The sequence below is a fragment of the Adiantum capillus-veneris genome, chromosome 7, assembly GCF_014529385.1.
Source record: "Adiantum capillus-veneris isolate H3 chromosome 7, ASM1452938v2, whole genome shotgun sequence".
In the NCBI taxonomy this organism is placed as follows: domain Eukaryota; kingdom Viridiplantae; phylum Streptophyta; class Polypodiopsida; order Polypodiales; family Pteridaceae; genus Adiantum; species Adiantum capillus-veneris.
The window spans coordinates 148,039,051-148,055,605 of record NC_140937.1 but is presented as its reverse complement, the minus strand read 5'-3'; positions in this window follow the sequence as shown (position 1 = coordinate 148,055,605).

Here is a 16,555-nt window from a genome sequence, read left to right as displayed (position 1 = left end):
AGATAGTTTATCATTGAATTAATTACACCCACTTGCTTAGCATGAACTAGCATGCTTGATAAAATGAGAGAGAGAGAGAGAGAGAGAGAGAGAAAGCGACGAATGGACGACATGATCGACAAAAACTTTCTATAGAATACAATATACAAAAAAATTTATGAATCATCTTCCAAAACATCTCTACAAGTAGCTTCATCTAAATCTAAACCCATGGCTCTTAAATCAATAAAGAGAGAAAGTGAATCGTTGTTTGTGGATGTGTTGGCTTCATCATCTTTGAATTCGTCATTTTCCATCTCTTCATCATCATCATGGCAATCATCCTCGTTAAGATGGCAGGGGTGGGACTTAAATCATCGATCTCTCTTTCCTCTGTCTTCTCCTCATATCCAAAATAGTAGGTGGGAGAGGGTCGAAGATGGTCTCCACTTCATTAGTGGAAAAAATGGTTCTCCCTCGAGTTGTTACTGGAACTACGAACCAAAGTTTTGGTTGGTGGATTGATGGGATATACATGGCCTATAGGATTAGGGCCAAAAACGTCTTGAAAAGGGTTATTTGACGTTATGATCTAAGGATTAAAGGATAGTCTAATAGTCATTTGACATGTATACAAAAGTATGGCACTCTTGGCTCCCCTATCTTGGACCTTGATGGTCCTATTTTGGTGGAGAATGGCTAAATGTCTTGATCATAAGGCTGAAACTGCTATATTTAGGTGCTTTTGGCGAATATGTCCATTAAATTTGCGGCTCAAAGTACTGAAGTTTGACCTTTTGTTCTATTTTATAGTTCATAAAATCTTTGTCAAAAGATACGAAATCTTTGTTTGAAGGCTCTAAAAACAAGGTCATTAATGACAAATCACCTACTTTTTTCAGCTTCCCTCCATTTTGTGAGAGCTTTGCTTCTTTTCCTCACTGTATTTTCATTTTTATTCTCCGATCTTTGAGTTTCCATTGCGTCTTCTACATGTTTCCCTTCTCATAACATAACTTCTTGTGACTTTCATAATGTTAGAGAGATGGTCTTTGGAAACCCATGTCTTTTTGTGTGAATGACTGGGTAACAATGCTTCCTTCATGCAAAGGTGTACAGAGTGTGAAGAGAAGCAAACAAGATAAAATAAAAAACCATTGGAAAGGGCATGTTCTTGCTTTCAAAGTGATCAGCAATGGTTGGCTACCTAAAGTTCAACTGTGTACATGGCCGAGGATATGGTGTTAAACTTGGATGAACATCCTACACTCCATTCTTACTCTAAGGAATATAAAATTTTATCTATTCGATACAATGAATTTAACATTCTCCTATAATTTGTCCTTTCTCATTTTTTGATTCCATTTTAGATATCTTTCCTTCAAAAGATGTGGAGTGGCAGTCGGTGCAGAGCCTCAGTGGAACATTCAAAGCAATGCATAAGGGGATTGTAGATGTTATGTATGCTCACAGGTAACCTTTTTTTTACAAAACAATGGATTTGTTTGTCTATTTTGTGGAATATGGGATTCCATCAAGAGAAGGTGCATATGGAGAACTACATCAATTACCCATTCCCACCATCTATAAGATCACTTGACTGGGAAGCCCCTAATGCATGTACTATATCAAGCTTCAAATCCAAGATCAAAGAAGACATCCTTACAGATATGTCTCCGGGTAGGATTTCAAGAAGGATTAAAGTTCAATGGTTCTTGCCTATACATGTCTTTGTGGCATGTTTCAAAATAATGGACTTGCAGATGACAAAGACTGTGTGGCTTAATTAAAGACTTTCTATGACTGAACTGGACATTGTACTTGGAAAAGGATCGAATACCAAAGAAACTTTCCATATTGGCAATAATCTCAGTTGTAGAGTAAGCCCAAACTCTATGTCTATCTCATACCAACTACGTTTTCAGTCATTAGCTCTAGATTATGACTATAGGAGATGGAGAAGCAAGTTAGGTAGTTGGGTTCCTCTCAACTCTGAGGAAAATTGTCTAGATTTTGAACTAAAGGTCATAGTCCACCCATACACTTAGCATAGGAAGCCTTATAGTAACAACAAATTGGAGACTATAGGATGATTTACAATCTCTTTACTTTCTTGATGAAACATCTCTTGAGTATAGATTCAAAGTGGATAGCATTGTTGTGAGCACAAGGATGGAAAAATCAACCTCATACATCACATGTCTCCCCCCAAAAAGAATTGTATTTGAGCCACTTGCAAGGACTTGACAAAACCAGAGTTCAATGCTGTAATCATTACATTTTGCAAATATACGTGCCTTTTTACCTTGTTGTGATCATTATTTATGCAGTTTTAAATCTAGATGACACCATGATACACAATCAAGAATTAAATAGTTGGAATAAAATTTTGAAGTACAAAATTATGAACCACCAAAGGGTATATGTTCATATGGATAAAATGAACAAAAGTGTACACAACTTTTGTGGAGTAATCAATCATGAAACTCCACTTTTCTTTTTTCCTAGGAGGATCCTACATCCTTAGAGACCCTTTTTCTTTTGTGTCCAAGAGGGGGTGGAATCGGTTCAGAAGGGGATGGTGGTGAGTTAGGTTCCTTGGGGGGTGATGGCTTGGACTCAGGGCTTGGCATGAGGGACTTTGGTAGTGGGTTCTATTAGGGGAAGGGGGGGAGGGGGGTGTTGGTTGCTTTGGGCTCTTGAGGGGTGGTTGGCTTAAGAGACTTGGCAACCTTCTTTGGCAACATGAATGGAAGTTTGAAAGGTGAGCCAGGCTTTTCCCCCTTACTGTTCTTAGTTGAACAATGCTTTTGAACCTTAAATTTCAATGGTGAATGGAATGGAGGGCCCTTTGCTTGCAGGGCTTTTCCTCTTGGCAGGGCTCTTCTTTGCATGGATCCTCTTTGCAGGGCTCTTTGCATGGCTCTTATTTGCATGGCTCCTCTTTGTAGGTCTCGTTGCATGCCTCTTCTTCTTGTCCTCCCTTTTCTTTGCATCCAAACGCTTGGTGGCTCTACCTTTCTTTGGTGGCATAGGAGACTTTGGATCATCTGGATTTGGTGCCATAGGAGAATCTGGATCATATGGGTTTATTGATCTTTCCAAGACCATAGAAACATCCTTCTCTTTCACCCACGTGACCCAAGACTCTGGATATTCATTCAACTATAGCAAATAGAAAAACAAAATAAAGAACATGAGTACATAAGTTAAGAAGACAAAACAATGGCACATGTGATGCACACTTACAGTGAGTGTAGTCATCCTGCACCTTGACTCAAGATATCTCCATGCATTGGCAAGCACCCTCCATCCACAAGATGTTGAGTCTGTTTGTAAAGGTGCTTTTTTATTGTAGTATTTGAAAGCTTCTATATTGTAATCCTTATTTGTTGTGGTACTCAGGTGACTAATGATAAGTTTGGCAGAACTGCAAGTAGACATCAATCAAAGAGCTACTAATTTAAAAAAAGGAACATCAAGCATAGATCATACTTCAAACTTACAGTTTACTTCTCCCATGAATACTTGATAGTGAATTCATAAATATAACATCTTTCTCCAAAAGATTGAAGATAACAATACTCCAATGGACTCTACAAGAAAATAACAATTAGCTAGGAATACCACAAAATATAAAAATTTGTTAGGAGTTAAGACTTACCCTTCAACACAGGTGTATATTATGTAATTGCATGTCTGCATGTCAAATTCTTCAAAAAAAACTAAAAGGTTTCCCTGCTTGTTGAATAGGCATTGTGTCACTAGAGGATCAAGTATGGATACTTTCATAGCCATAACCTCTGGAAGATCCCTCATAAGACACCTAAAGTCAAAGGAACTACATCCCCCAATGAGGCCCTGGTAGGCATGCACTAATAATTAGCAAAGGGGCAACACATACCTGAGACAGATAAATAGCACAGTATCACCAACCGCAATGTTGGGGTTTACAAGCATACTTGCGTCTTGAGGGAATATGTCACGGTACACCTTATCATTCCCATACATGGAGACATCCACAACCATTTGGCTTGTAACTTTTTCATAAATTTTTGCTTGCTCTGTGATATCCTGTCTTGCTCCCTCTCAACCTCCTTACCTGCTGTGATATCCTTGGCTATTCTTGTGTCATACTGATGTGTAACTTTTTTCATAAAGGAGGGAGTTGTATGCTCTTGAAATTTTTTCTTGCTCTTTAAGGATAGCATCTTCTGATATCCTGTCTCGCTCCCGCTCAACCTCCTTGCTTACTTTGATATGTGTCATAATAGATGACTACTTTGCCACAGACATGCGCTTCTATTTTTAATGAAAGATACCCTTTTTATTTTTCTCAAGTGTTTCACATATGCTACCCCGTACTTTCTTGTGAATGGGATTCGGTAAAGAGACTCGCGTATAAGAAAAAATTTGAGGAGATAGAATGGTTGATATGTATATGGACTACTAGTGATCCCTACCCAGTAGCGACCCAGTGGCACATGCCTATTCTTTTGCACAAGATAAGTATCCACGTATTGTGAGGTTCTTGATCAACATATGTGCTCAACGGCCTCATTGAAAATTTGGTTTATCTGGTCGATGAGGATAGAGGCCTAGCTTTAGGGATGCCACCCGGTCTATATAATATCCTCTTCCCTTGATTCCATACATGGTTAGAGATAGATAGGTTAGGGGTCTAGATTTTGTTTCAGCTTTTTTTTCTTGCATTTTTTGTCTTTTCACATTGACATGCCTCCTTGAGGTATAGTGCCTTTTTGCTTGATATTGTTGAGTAGGAACTTGAGAGAACTTATATGGATCTCCATCCCTCGGGGGGTCAACTTAGACATGTAAGTTACCATGTGAGTTCAAATGAATGGGTTTTCTAATTGTCAAAATTTTAAAACTTTAATAGATTTATATATTAACAGAAGGGGTTTTTTAATCCATTTTAGATTAAAACCTGTAATTTCTTGAAGAAAAAGGGGTCATTTATTACCTTAAGCATGTAAGTAAAGGGGGTTTAATACCCCTTGAATGCACGTTATATGGATAGTTTCTATGGTGCATCCCCCCGATCTCCATCCACATGGTTGAGGTCCTTTTCTTCAACAAAATAAGCAACTCCATACCTCAAGGTGTACTCCTGTCCATGATTCATGCTTGTGCATATTTATATTTGTTGAGTGTGGTTTTCCATTATTTGATTAAGTGCATTTAGTTATGTTTGTTATCTGCCATTATAGATGTATAAATTTGTTTTTGCTTAAATTGATAACCTAGAGTTTAATCTTATAGATGAGCCTTGAGGTTAGGAGGCCGAGACTTTAGGTTAACTCATTTACTTGACCACTAGTTCTAGTTGGTAGAATTATCTGAGTGTTTGAGACCTTAGGAGTGTTTAGGCATAGAGAAGCTTGCTCACTTAAACAAAAAAAGATACGAGTGAGAATACAAGGAAATGGAAGCAAAAAGAAAAAGTGCCACAAAGGTAAATACTGAAGCTGGAAGAGAAATCCTAGCTTGATTTGGTACTTTACATCTATTTTCTATGGTACTAGAGCCCTAGAGGTTCCCAATGTGGGCACTTTTCTTTGAGAAGAAAAAGCCCGAGGCAGACAAAATAAGCACACATGGCAAATAATTTTGAATCAAAAAGAAAAAAAATGACATGAAAAAGACTTCCATTAAGCTTAAAATGAAAACTTCAAGCTCTTGTTTTGAGTTTTGAGAGTTAGCTCGCTAATCAAAGTTGAAAGGCACAATTAGGAAATCTTACATTTAGATAATCTTCCTAACTTTGCTACTACTAGAATAGTTTTTTTAATCTTAGCCATAATTACCTAATCAATAGACTCATCCATAAGCCCAAAACTCTTGATTGATTAATTTCATCAATGTGCAATTTATCCGGGTATAAGCATGTTAACTTGTCATGCTTTTTGTTGTCCCGGACAATGCTAGTAAGAGGTGCTTGTTAGCATCTATTCAAAACCAAAGAGCAAGTGAAGTTTGAAATTTTAATAACCATAAGATATATTATTTGTTCCCTCCCATATGGGGTGTGGACTCTGTTTTTAGTTACGACGACGATGTGGGGTGTGGCCTCTGTTCTCTCTCTCTCTCTCTCTCTCTCTCTCTCTCTCTCTCTCTCTCTCTCTCTCTCTCTCTCTCTCTCTCTCTCTCTCTCTCTCTCTCTCTCTCTCTCTCTCTCTCTCTCTCTCTCTCTCTCTCTCTCTCTCTCTCTCTCTCTGCGGCGCAGACTCCCTCTCTGTCTCACTCTCAGACCAGTTTACAGTTTTCCCTGTTCCTACTCCCCCCCTCCCTCTCCTCTCTCTCTCTCTCTCTCTCTCTCTCTCTCTCTCTCTCTCTCTCTCTCTCTCTCTCTCTCTCTCTCTCTCTCTCTCTCTCTCTCTCTCTCTCTCTCTCTCTCTCTCTCTCTCTCTCTCTCTCTCGCATTGCTTCTTGCCTCGAAGTTGAGTTGTCAAAGCTTAGCAGACTTGCAGATATGGAAAACCAGCAGACAACATTATTTCTGCTAGAAATGGAGGCAGAAGGGAGCCATTACAGGAAATGAATCACAACTACCAGCATCCAGCTCTTTCTATTATCAAGAAATATGAGAAAGAAAGAAAGCGTAAATAGCGGGAGCACCGACAGATGACAACTAAACGAGGACATCATGCCGTCGATGATGATGAGAAAAGGAAAATCTCCTTCGAGATTGTGAAAGCTTTCAAGAGCAGGACTGAAGGTCTCAACAAAGAAGCAAAGTTTGAAATCTGGAATCTTGTTGCTCAACATCCACTTGTTCGGGCAATCCGTGATCAGTCTTTAGAGGAGGAAGCTGCTATGCAGAGTGCAATTGTCTCCAATGTTCGCAACACACTAGCTATCGTCAAGCAACCAGCTTCTAACGAGGAGGTGTTTTTGAAGAATGCAGCATTGCAGATGATGATAAATTCAAAGGAAAACATGCCTATTGCCAAATTCTCCAGGGTCCTAAAAGTCGACCGTCGCAGCTTGTTCACAGCAAAATCACGGCAGGTGAAGTCTGGTGTCAATGCTCGACTGTTTTCATTGGCTGAATGTCACAAGCAACACCATCATAGTTGTATCACATATGAAATTAAGGAATTGGTCTACACATTTTGGACAGAGGAGACTCGTGTTTCACCCAACAAGAAGGATGTTTGTCGAAAGAGAGTGGGAAGGAAAAGCTACATAAAACACCCTGTGCCATAACTTATGCATTCTAGCATGCTAGTAATCTACCTAGCATACAGAGCATGCTAGTTATCACAATATGTTATGCTATGTATGCCACCTAGCATGTGTGCTAGTTAGCATAGTCTCACTCCTAGTATGTTGGGTATGTTGTTTAGCATGATAAGTATGCTATCTAGCACAATATGTAAGCTACTATAACACCCTTTATGCTAGTTAGGATACCTATTATGCTAACTAGCATGCTCTGTATGTTCTTTGACACAATGAGTATGCTAGCTACCTTTCGTAGTATGCTAACTAGCATAATGGGTAAGCTGGTTTATGGTATATGCTAGTTAGCATTCCTGTATGGTGGGTATTGTGTTCAGCATAAATCTTCTGCTAGTTAGCATGCCAAGTGATTTTGAGGACTACGCTGGTTAGCACAATATGTATGCTACTTTAACACCTTTTATGCTAGTGTGCTGGCTATGCTATTCAACATAACAAGTGTGCTGGCTAACACAATATGTATGCTAGTTAGCATACCTTCTATTCTTCTTAGCACACTTTGTGTGGTTAACCATGACTCATATGTTAAACTACACACTGATTTTGCTTGTTAGCATAGCTAGTATGCTAGTTAGCATACTCAGCTGTGCTAACTAGCAATATAGCATGCTAGTAAGCATACTCAGCTAGCTAACTAGCATGCTGAGTGTGCTAGTTAGCACAGCTAAGAATGCTAAGTAGCATAACGGGTAAGCTGGTTTATGCTAGTATGCTAGTTAGCATATTCAGCTATGCTAACTAGAATACTCAGCATGCTAGTTAGCATACTCAACATGCTAACTAGCATGCTCATGAGTATGCTAGTTAGCACAGTTGAGAATGCTAAGTAGCATAACGAGTAAGCTGATTTATGCTAGTTAGCATTCGTAGTGTGCTGGCTATGTTGTTCAACATAATAAGTGTGCTGGTTAGCACAATATGTATGCTAGTTAGCATACCTTCTATTCTTCTTAGCACACATTCATGTGGTTAACAATGACTCATATGCTAAATTACACACTGATTATGCTTGTAAGCATAGCTAGTATGCTAGTTAGCATATTCAGCTATGCTAACTAGCATACTCAGCATGCTAACTAGCATGCTGATGAGTATACTCAGCATGCTAACTAGCATGCTGATGAGTATGCCTCGTATGCTAAACTACACACTGATTGTGCTTGTTAGCACAGCTAGTATGCTAGTTAGCATACTCAGCATGCTAACTAGCATGCTGATGAGTATGCTAGCTAGTATGCTAATGAGTATGCTAGTTAGCACAGCTAGTATGCTAACTCATCATGCTAGTTAGCATACTCAGTATACTGATGAGTATACTCAGCATGCTAACTAGCATGCTGATGATTATGCCTCGTATGCTACACTACACAATGATTGTGCTTGTTAGCACAGCTAGTATTCTAGTTAGCATACTCAGCTATGCTAGTTAGCATACACAGCATGCTAGTTAGCATACTCAGCATGCTAACTAGCATGCTTAGTATACAATGTTATACCCAGTTACATGCATGTTAGGACCATACAATGTGTTGTTTAACACACCAATTTGTTTCTATGGTGGATGTATTAAGTAGCAATGCGTATATCCCTGTTTGGATTATTTCTCCTAGTAAACATACTGATCAAATATGGATATTGCAGGTTGAGCTCTTTCAAAGATTCAAACAAAAAAATCCAGATTGCAAGATTGGCATGAGGATGTTTGAGATGTTAAAGCCATTCTTTTGCAGGAGGCTGAAGGATAGGTACACATGCTGCTGCGAATACCATGTGCGGATGACCTTTTTGAAAGACGCACTGAGCCACATGCGCTCTCGTGCTTTTGGGTTGCATGATACATGTTGCAATTGTGTATGCAATATCTGTGCTACAGGCAAGAACATTAGCAGCGGCTGCCTGGCTTCACATCACACGTTCAAAGGTGTCACACAGATGTGGGAGTCCATTCTCTGTCCAAAGCCAGCAGATGCAGTTTTCCATAGAAGGGAATGCCTGATGGGAGACTGTAAGATATGTGGAGTAAAGAAGTTAGAATTATGTTGCTTAGAAACAGCAAAGCCATGTAAGAGTATTAATGTGAAAGTATTTGCGTATGTAGAGGCAAAAGACATGCATGGAAACAGTAAGAAAAGAAAAGATCTTTTGCATAAAGAAATGCAGTGCTGGGAGTTTCTTCGACTGTTGTTGCAGACCAAGTTGAAGCTCTCCATCACTCATAACTATGTGGCACGATGGCAAGGACAACAATTTAAGGATTGTATACTTCGCTTTCCGGATGATGTCATTGTCTCAGTTGTTGACTTTGCTGAAAATTACGCCTTCAAGGAGCAAAATGAGATTCAGTCAATGCATTGGCACTCTAGTCAAGTAACTATTTTGTACACATAACATAATACCGCAAGGCAAGGGAGGTAGTCAAAACAATCCACTTCTTCATATCAAATGATAGGGTCCATGACACACTGTTTGTGCAACATTGCTTCATGCTACACCGTGACTGGTTACAACAAGAGGGTGTCACTTGTAAACAACATTGGGTGTGGTCAGATGGTGCGGCCTCGCAATTCAAGGGAGCCAGGCCTTTCTATTTTGTTGCAAGATATGGTGGACTCACAGGGATTGGGATGAGCTGGTTCTTCTTTGGATCAGGGCATGGCAAGGGTGAGCATGATGGTGCAGGAGCAGTTGTGAAAAGAACCTTGACCCATGAACAACTAAAACCTAATGGAGCTATATTGCAGTGTGCAGCAGATGTGGTTGCTTATTGCCAGGCCAACCTATCGCATGGAGCACCTGCATCATATCCTTCAAAAGAAAGGGAATGTGCTCGTGTGTTCTGGGAGGTTAAAGAGGGAGATATTAACAGGGAAGTTAAGTGGAATTGTGCCACTGTGGCAAAAACTCTCTCTTTGCATGCTATTCGTGGTCACAACCCGCAGGATCCAACTGCCCTTGCAACAAGAAAGTTCGCATGCTTCTGTGATGCATGCATGAACGGAAGGTGGAATCGCTGCATCAATAAAGCTCACGTGGAGGCTTGGGATTATCAGATTCTGCAGCCATTACTTGAGCAAATAGATGAAGTTTAGACAGAGGAAGTCGTTGGCTATGATGACTTCACATACGAAGGTCATCATGATGTGTTGAGCAGCGCTCTATGTTTTGGAGACACATTTGTTGTAAATCCAGATGCTTTAACCAACGCCGAAGATGTGGATTTCTATCTGGTCAAGTGTGTTGCAGAAAAGGAGAAGGTGGAGAAGGGGTACATTAATGAATGGAGCAATGTAATTGACATAGGCTCATATGTTGTGCAAGGACTGTATTACAAGCAATTGGATGCATACACCTTCAAGCTAGACCACAAGCAGCCTATCGTCCACCTACTTTCACATCTGGTGCGATGTATCAAAATACCCATGGAGAACGTCCCAAGGAGAAGGCAGGTGTACACAATCACTCCAGAAAGCTATGAAGCAATCTATAATAGCATGCCCTTCAGCTTTTAAGTTGTATCCACTGGATTTTCTATATACCACTTTGATGTAAGGGTATACAGTTTTATTATAAAGTTGGTCAGCATGCTAACTATCAAACTGTTTACATTAATTGCCAGCATCAAATTATTTACATAGGGTTCAATTTTATAATGACAGTCACACTGCCCCAAAAACCCTTAAGGCCTCCTCGGAGGGCGCTTGTAGTGACCGGGCTGTCCTCGCTGTTTGTCTTCTTCCTGCTGTCTCTTTTCTTTTCTCTCTGCTTCCTCCTCTGCTTCTAGGTTGGCACTATGCTGCTCACTTTCTCTTCTTTCCCTCTCCAGCTTTTCTTTCTCTCTTTCTGCTTCTAGGTCAGCTTCCCGTTGTTTGCTACGAATTTCTTCCAATCTTTTAGTCTCTATATCCCTCTTTTGAATGTCAAGCAAGCGTTTGACGACTGCATCAGAAAACTCATCTGAGCTTGTCTCAAACACATTATCAGCAACATATGCTTTCCGATCACCCGTTTGCAGCCAAAGAAAAAGCCAGGACTTCAAAGTTTCTATAGGGAACTTTTCCCTCTGCTCAGCACTCTGGCGCTCTAGACTGGGAGTAACAAGCCAAGTTTGTGGTGGGTTCTGAAACACTTTGTAGAAGCTATTATCGATTATAAGTGTGTTTTGGGCGTTGTACCCCGGAGTGTGTTTCCAGAACAAGGATAAGTCTTTCATAAACACAGGTTTTCTCTGGATCTGCCAGGATTGCTTTGTACAGTGCGCTTGAGCAAAAAACCCAGTAATCTTTGGCACCTGCTCTTTAAAAATAGTACGGCAAATACTCATGACTTTACTATGGAGGCTTGTGCTCCATATAAACACATTAAAGAACTGCAGGCACCAGTCCAAAAAAAATTGGTTGTCCTTGCGACTGAACACCTTCTTATCAAGTACATCGTATTTAAGCATTTCATCTGCATATGCCGGGGGCTTTTCACCAAAGCGAGGCTCTACCATTGCCACCAAAAGACCGTTCAGGTCCAACACCAGAGCCCTTTTTTCATCACATAAACGCTTAGGCACCCATATTAGGTCTGGTAGAGGATACCATTCAGCAAAAATAACCGGCCCACTTGGGTGCACATAATATAGGTGCTCAATAATACTACCGGCAAGCTGTGAATATCGTTCAAGGAGTTTTTCAATCTCCATTTTCTATCTCCTTAACTGCCTGGCTTTGTGGACTCGCCATCTCCGTAAATTCTTCCATTGCATGGCCACAATTGCATCAGGCATGACGATTAATGCATGTTTCTCTTCCTCTGCAGGAAAACCGCGATACGAAATGAACAAGTTTAAAAAAGAAAAACCGCAAAAACTACAATGAACTGCTGCTCAGATTTATATTGCACAAAAATACATTTTCATTGGAAAACAAAATGCATGTCAATTACAATAAGCATTTGGGTTTCAAAATGGTCTAGCATATACAGTGAAGGGCACAACCAGGGAGGGAGCAATAAGTCTTAACACAATTTTTTGCAAGCTCTTGAGCGGGTGGCTTTCTTTTCACCTTTGGAGCTTTCAGCCTTGTCCGAACCACAAGCTGTGCTTGCAATGTCTTCGGGTACCTCTTCAAGGCCAACTTTTCTTTTCAGTTGAGCTTTACGCAAAAAACCCTCGAGAGGGCTTTTGTCACCAACTTCTTGCTCATCTTCTATGTTGTCATTCTTCAAAGTTTCCCCTGAGCCACTAGCCACTGTCTGCTGAGAAGCTTTTGATTTGTCAATTGCAGCAGGTATCGCTGGCACACGAGGCACACGAGGAGCCATGACAAAAAAATCATCTTCTGAGTTCCTGCTCACATCACCGCCTTCCTCCGTTGTTTTCATGCTTTCATTTGGCATCTGCTGGGAGCCCTCATCCACCCCTTCACTCCTTGCATCCAGCTCAACACCCTTCTCCGTCGAAGGGTTCTCACCTGTATCCAGCTCATCACTCTCCTCGATCGAAAGGTCCTCCATTACATCCTTTCCCTTGCCCTTCGTGTCATGCACACTGCCCACATCACGGAGGGACTGCCCCAGGCCTGCAACAAAAAACGTGGATTAAGACTCATATAAGCATGTCATGTATGCTATAAAATGTTTGATATGCTGTGACTATGTGTGCGGCCTGGCATACATTGGAATCCATTATGTTGACAAGCCCAGTATGCTAATTTGAATTGCTGAGTATGCTAACTAGCATATCCAATATGCTAGTTTGCATCTGGAGATGGTAACTTACTTACTAGATTTGCCATTATGACAAACTTACTCTAGTCTGTACATTGAGCACAAGTATGCTAATTAGCATACAAGATATGCTAATAAGCATACTAGATATGCTAATTAGCATACTAGGTATACTAATGAGCATACTGGGACTGCTAGTAGCTAGCATACAAGGACTGTCTTCAGTATGCTAATTAGCATATCCAGTATGCTAATTAGCATACCCAGTATGCTATTTAGTATTCCCAGTATGCTAATTAGCATACCCAGTATGCTATTTAGCATATCCAGTACGCTAATTAGCATATCCAATATGCTAATAAGCATATCCAGTATGCTAATCAGCATACTCAGTACGTGAATCAACATACCCAGTATGCTAATGAGCATTCCCACTATGCTAATTAGCATACCCACTATGCTAATTAGAATACCCAGTATGCTATTTAGCATATCCAGTATGCTAATTACAATATCCAATATGCTAATAAGCATATCCAGTATGCTAATCAGCATACCCATTACGCTAATCAGCATATCCAGTATGCTAATCAGCATATATAGTTTGCTAGTTAGCATTTGGATATGGTAGTTAACTTACTAGATATGCTAATATGCCAAACTTACTCTAATCTGTACATTGAGCACAGGGTATGCTAATTAGCATACAAGATATGCTAATTAGCATATCCAGTTAACACACTCAATATTCTCACTAGGTATGCTAATTTGCATACCCAGTATGCTAATTAGTGTATCTAGTATGCTAATTAGCATATCTTGTGTTCTAATTAGCATATCCAGTATGCTAATCTGCATACCCAGTATTCTAATCAGCATATCTAGTATGCTAATTAGCATACAAGATATGCTAATTAGCATATCCAGTTAACACACTAAATATTCTAATTAACACACTGGGTATGCTAATTAGCACACCCTATACAATCTTACCAGATGTTGGTGTGATTGGATGTCTTTGCCCTGTGGGTTTCCAACACCATTCTTGTGGTATCCTTTGCTGGCAGGTCACAACTCTACATTTTGTCGACAAGGAGCATGCAACTGCAAAGCAGAGAAAGTGGTAGCTATGCCCACAGGGCATCTTGACCGTGGCGGAGATTCCCTTTACTTCAAGTGGCAAACTGCAGCCACTGCACGGGTTGATCATCGTCCCATCGCATACCCCTTCTATACTTTCTATAAAAGTGCTCAGAGCCATATTACACAGGGCAGTGGGAATGGAGGAGCCTTGTAGCATCTTGCTCATGTGCATTAGGAGCTGCAGTTGACCTTCACATGCATTCAATTTTGCTTCCATAACCTCCACATTAATTTGCACACCAAAAAAAACAGGGGCATGGTAAGTACATAGGTTTGTTGTGCACATACTCCAATCATACGGTAGAAGCATAAAAGTCACGCACTTACACGCTGACAAGTTGAGTCAGCAACAAGAGTGTCCTCACTGTCAGGAAATGCCAAACCTTCCAATGTCTCTATTTTTACTTTACACTCTATTTCCCTCTTTGCATCCACGATGTCGCTCTGTAGTAACCTCTGTAATTCATTTTCAGCGTCGTGACGCTTTTGTCTCATAGCAAGCACAATTGGGGTGACCCTAGCATTGCTTGCTTGGACAACCCTCGCAGCTTCAAAGTCTGATTTTGCAGTTAGAAGATGTTCTTTAGCATCTTGCAGTTGTTTGCTGAGAATTTCAGAGGCAGCCTTTATGTGCTGCAAATTCTCAACGCCAAAAAATGAGAGGCTTTCAGCCTGCTAGTGAGTGTTGTGGCGAGAGATGGGTGTCTCCTTGGTATCCTCCTTCATTTCAGCTTGCGCCTCCTCGATGTTTAGACATACATTGCGCATCCTCCACTTTTCGACATGGGCCTCGTAGTACCCTTTCTCTCGGAGGTCCTGCAAATGCTGGATAGCGAATTCAGCCCAATTGAATTGCATGGCTGAGCTACTTGCAATTGCCGCCGGGCTGAATTCTTTTACAAACCCCTTGGCAAATGCAGAGTTGATCTCCATGTTTGTTGGGAGCTTCTGGTACACCTTGTAATGCAGCTGCATCACCTGGTCGAACATATCAGTACGCAAACAACTGCATTTAATGCGATAGTGACTACGATTCTTTGACTCTTTGAAAACACTGAACCACTCCACATCACTGATCTGATCCCACCTCACTAGTTTGGGGTTGGCACCAGCCAGGGAGAGGCCATGAACATAGTCCATGACCATCATTGAACTCTTCTGCTGTAATACAGAACTTACTCTGTACTGGGACTGTAAACTTTGGAGCTTTCCATCGGCCTGCACACCCCCAACGTCACAAGATTAGTAGTAGGAAAGTGCAGTATTGAGCACTTCCTTCCAATTTCAAGGTTCAAATCAAACAGTGGTTTGTGCTTCTTTAGCCAGACTTCGACTTGAGCGATTGTATTTCAAGTGACTATTCACAAGATGTGCTACTGCTAAAGCCAACATCAAGGGACAACTCGCCAGCCAAGACAGCACCAGCAACTATCCTCGCTCATAATGAGGTAGAGAGAGAGAGAGAGAGAGAGAGAGAGAGAGTACCTGAGTCATCCTTCCCCTTTGTATGCAAGGTCTTTGCCATTGGGGATGCTGGGGAATCAGAGAGCTTCACCCTTTTTCCGGGCGGAGAAGAAGCAGCAAAAAGTTCAACCCTCGACTTTGTTTTTTGTTCTCTCTTACCTCTGGCCCCTGCGCCCCTCTTACCTCTGGCCCCTGCGTTTCGCTTCTCTCCATGCATGTTGACTGCCCCACTCCGCTTCTCTCCATGCATTTTGACTGCCCCACTCCCCTCAAAGTAACACTGCGTAAATGGTCAGGAAAGTGGATTCAGGGTGGTCTCCCTATTTTGAAATATTTGATGGATTCCCACACGTTTGAAAAGTTACACTCTCATTATGCTTACAAGATATGCTTGTTGCCACATGATAACTAGCACAAAACGCATGACAAGTTAACATGCTTACACCCATCCGTCCTTAATGGCAGTGTAGCATTTCATAATTCTTTGCATTTACTCATTTCCTCATGTACTTTACATTCCCCTATTATTTATTGCCATATAGTTTTGCTTGCATACTCTCATGGTGAATTTGTTGTGCAAACAATCTCTCCCAGATGCTCTACCACCTCGATCCACAGGCTTCACCTCACTAGCTTCCAAGGACGGAATCTACATTAAGAAGGGGGGCATGTTAACCGACCAGAGAGACCCATGTGATGATGTGATTACACATCATGCAGTGGAGTCAGCACCGGGCGAATAGGAGGCTTGGTGACTATCCAACGCTCCCCATCGCTTGCTGCTGACCTTTGTGTTAATTTCATTACAAGAAAACGTCGGCTTAGTGAAGTCAGCACTGGGAAAATAGGAGGCTTGGTGACTGTCCAACGCTTCCCATCGCTTGGTTCTGACCTTTTCCAATGGACGTTAGCTTAGTTAACATCCATGAACACCATATCACATTGTTTTGAGTCAGGGGCTAGGCTTCTCAAACCTATAGGTACTTGGGTG